Source organism: Schistocerca piceifrons, chromosome 4 (assembly GCF_021461385.2).
Source record: "Schistocerca piceifrons isolate TAMUIC-IGC-003096 chromosome 4, iqSchPice1.1, whole genome shotgun sequence".
Classification (NCBI taxonomy): domain Eukaryota; kingdom Metazoa; phylum Arthropoda; class Insecta; order Orthoptera; family Acrididae; genus Schistocerca; species Schistocerca piceifrons.
Genome location: NC_060141.1, coordinates 685,595,125 through 685,597,550, shown reverse-complemented (window position 1 = coordinate 685,597,550; position 2,426 = coordinate 685,595,125). Strand labels below are relative to the sequence as shown.

Genomic DNA, 2,426 nt, shown 5'->3' with positions numbered 1-2,426 from the left:
ATAGTCCAGTGTGTGATCTTCAGAGTGCAATACAGAATAACAACAATCTCCGTCCCTCTCCTTCCCACATCCCCACTTCAGTTTCAGGTAAAAAAGGGAATGTGAGTAATTTGGGTTCAGTGGGAAATGGAGAGTCTCATTAGGGCTTCGAAGAATGAGATCATGGGCAGAACAAATTATTCATTTTCGCGAAATGAAATAGTAATCATATTCGATGATTCAAATGCGATCGTTACTTCAGCGGAATAAATTAAAATAAAAGAACATTATAATTATTCGTCCAACTTTATTAGTTAATAATTAATACTTCTACATAGCTGTAAAGGTGTAAGGGTGGGTCGTGAGTGTTGTCTTCAGAGTACTTTATTTCGTACTCTACGGTCACTATGAAATGTCAGTATATACAGAAGATCTATAGAAAAGGACGAATTACATTAGCATCACTACAGAAATGCAGCACGTGCCCACTCATCTTCTGATATCACTTTCGCTAACAGCATATTTCCATACTCAGTAACTTACACTTACCGACATCGAAGAACACAACTATAAAACGCGTTGTTTACTGCTGAGTTTCAGATTATGTGACACGTTGTCGGACAAATGCTTTTATTTTCTTCAAATCACTAAGTATTTATCACTTGAAGATGGCAATACATGATGGAAACTGCAGATCGTGTTGCGTTAAGTATTGCTAAGAATTCAGCATAGGAAACCAGAGGTTTAATTTTCTGCAGGCGTCCAATGGAACTGAAAACTTTTAAGTTTTGAATCTCAGATTTTTAAATATTAATTACTTCCTTGTGGCACATATCTTTTATTCTGTACAACGCAACTCCCAGTAGGTGCACTGCAATGCATATTTTGTTATATAAAATTCTTATGAAGTTCCTGTAAATGATGTAGTGACTTTTACACGACGAAGTTGCTTTCGCTTACTTGACCTTATTGAAACTAAATTACAAACAATCTCTATGAATAACTGTAATCGTTCTCTTATAGTATTCTGTGCAGTTACTACACAATTTGTACACAACTGCGTTCCGATGTTGAATAAATGGGGATAATATGAAAGTCTTAGAGGTAAAAGTATTAGCAGAAGATAGAGAAAAGGTGAGGACTATTATCACATCAGTTGACGCCTGAAAGAAGTGAGGTAAAAGCAGAGTAATCGTGAAGCACAGGAACTCAGACATGAGAACTAATATGAACCTTATAAAACTTAACTCCGTCCGAATAAGCCTTGGAAGGCCCAACGGTACCGACCGGTCACCATGTCATCCTCATGCAACAGGTGTCACTAGATGCGGATATGGAGGGGCATGTGGTCACCACACCCCTCTCCCGGCAGTATCTCAGTTTACGAGACCGGAGCCGCTGCTTCTCAACCAAGTATCTCCTCAGTTTGCTTCACAAGGGATGAGTGCACCCCGCTTGCCAACAGCGCTCGGCAGACCGGATGGTCACCCATCCAAGTGCTATCCCAGCCCGACAGTGTTTAACTCCGGTGTTCTGACGGGAACCAGTGTTACCACTGTGGCAAGGCCGTCGACTATATGAATCGTCTGCATTGCTCTAAACCCTCCTTGCCTCTGTACAGAAATAATTTTCTTTTGCATCTACCTGTATTGGCTAGCTCTGACACAGTATTAAATGTGTTCCTGATGTATGTCAAACGTCAAGATCGAATTCAACTAAATTTGGCACAGAAAAGAAGTATGAGCACTATGTGGTTTATAACCTCTTAGCTAAAATAGGAGCGAAGACAGGGAAAAAACTTGTTTTTAAAGACTTTGGTGTATAGGTTGGTGTGCGTTACAGTCACGTTGTGTGGGAAGAGTATCAGGCTGTTATATCAGCTGCTTATCAGGGAAGCCTATATGTCATACATAAAAACAGGTTTCTGTGCCACGGCATGTCGCCAGCCCCGCATGACAGCAGTATTGTGTTGTATTAGTGGTAGTAGCAGTAGTAGTAGGAGTAATAGTAGTGGTGGTGGTCGTAGTAGCAATACGAGGTGCATTCAAGTTCTAAGGCCTCCGATTTTTTTTTTAATTAACTACTCACCCGAAATCGATGAAACTCGCGTTACTTCTCGACGTAATCGCCCTGCAGACGTACACATTTTTCACAACGCTGACGCCATGATTCCGTGGCAGCGGCGAAGGCTTCTTTAGGAGTCTGTTTTGACCACTGGAAAATCGCTGAGGCAATAGCAGCACGGCTGGTGAATGTGCGGCCACGGAGAGTGTCTTTCATTGTTGGAAAAAGCCAAAAGTCACTAGGGGCCAGGTCAGGTGAGTAGTGAGCATGAGGAATCACTTCAAAGTTGTTATCACGAAGAAACTGTTGCGTAACGTTAGCTCTATGTGCGGGTGCGTTTTCTTGGTGAAACAGCACACGCGCAGCCCTTCCCGGACGTTTTT

The 2,426-nt window shown here is 41.8% G+C and overlaps 1 pseudogene; it reads right to left on the bottom strand.

The window, feature by feature from the left end:
• Window positions 1-1,435: 1,435 nt before the first annotated feature.
• Window positions 1,436-1,553, bottom strand: LOC124796740 (annotated as a pseudogene).
• Window positions 1,554-2,426: the final 873 nt, after the last annotated feature.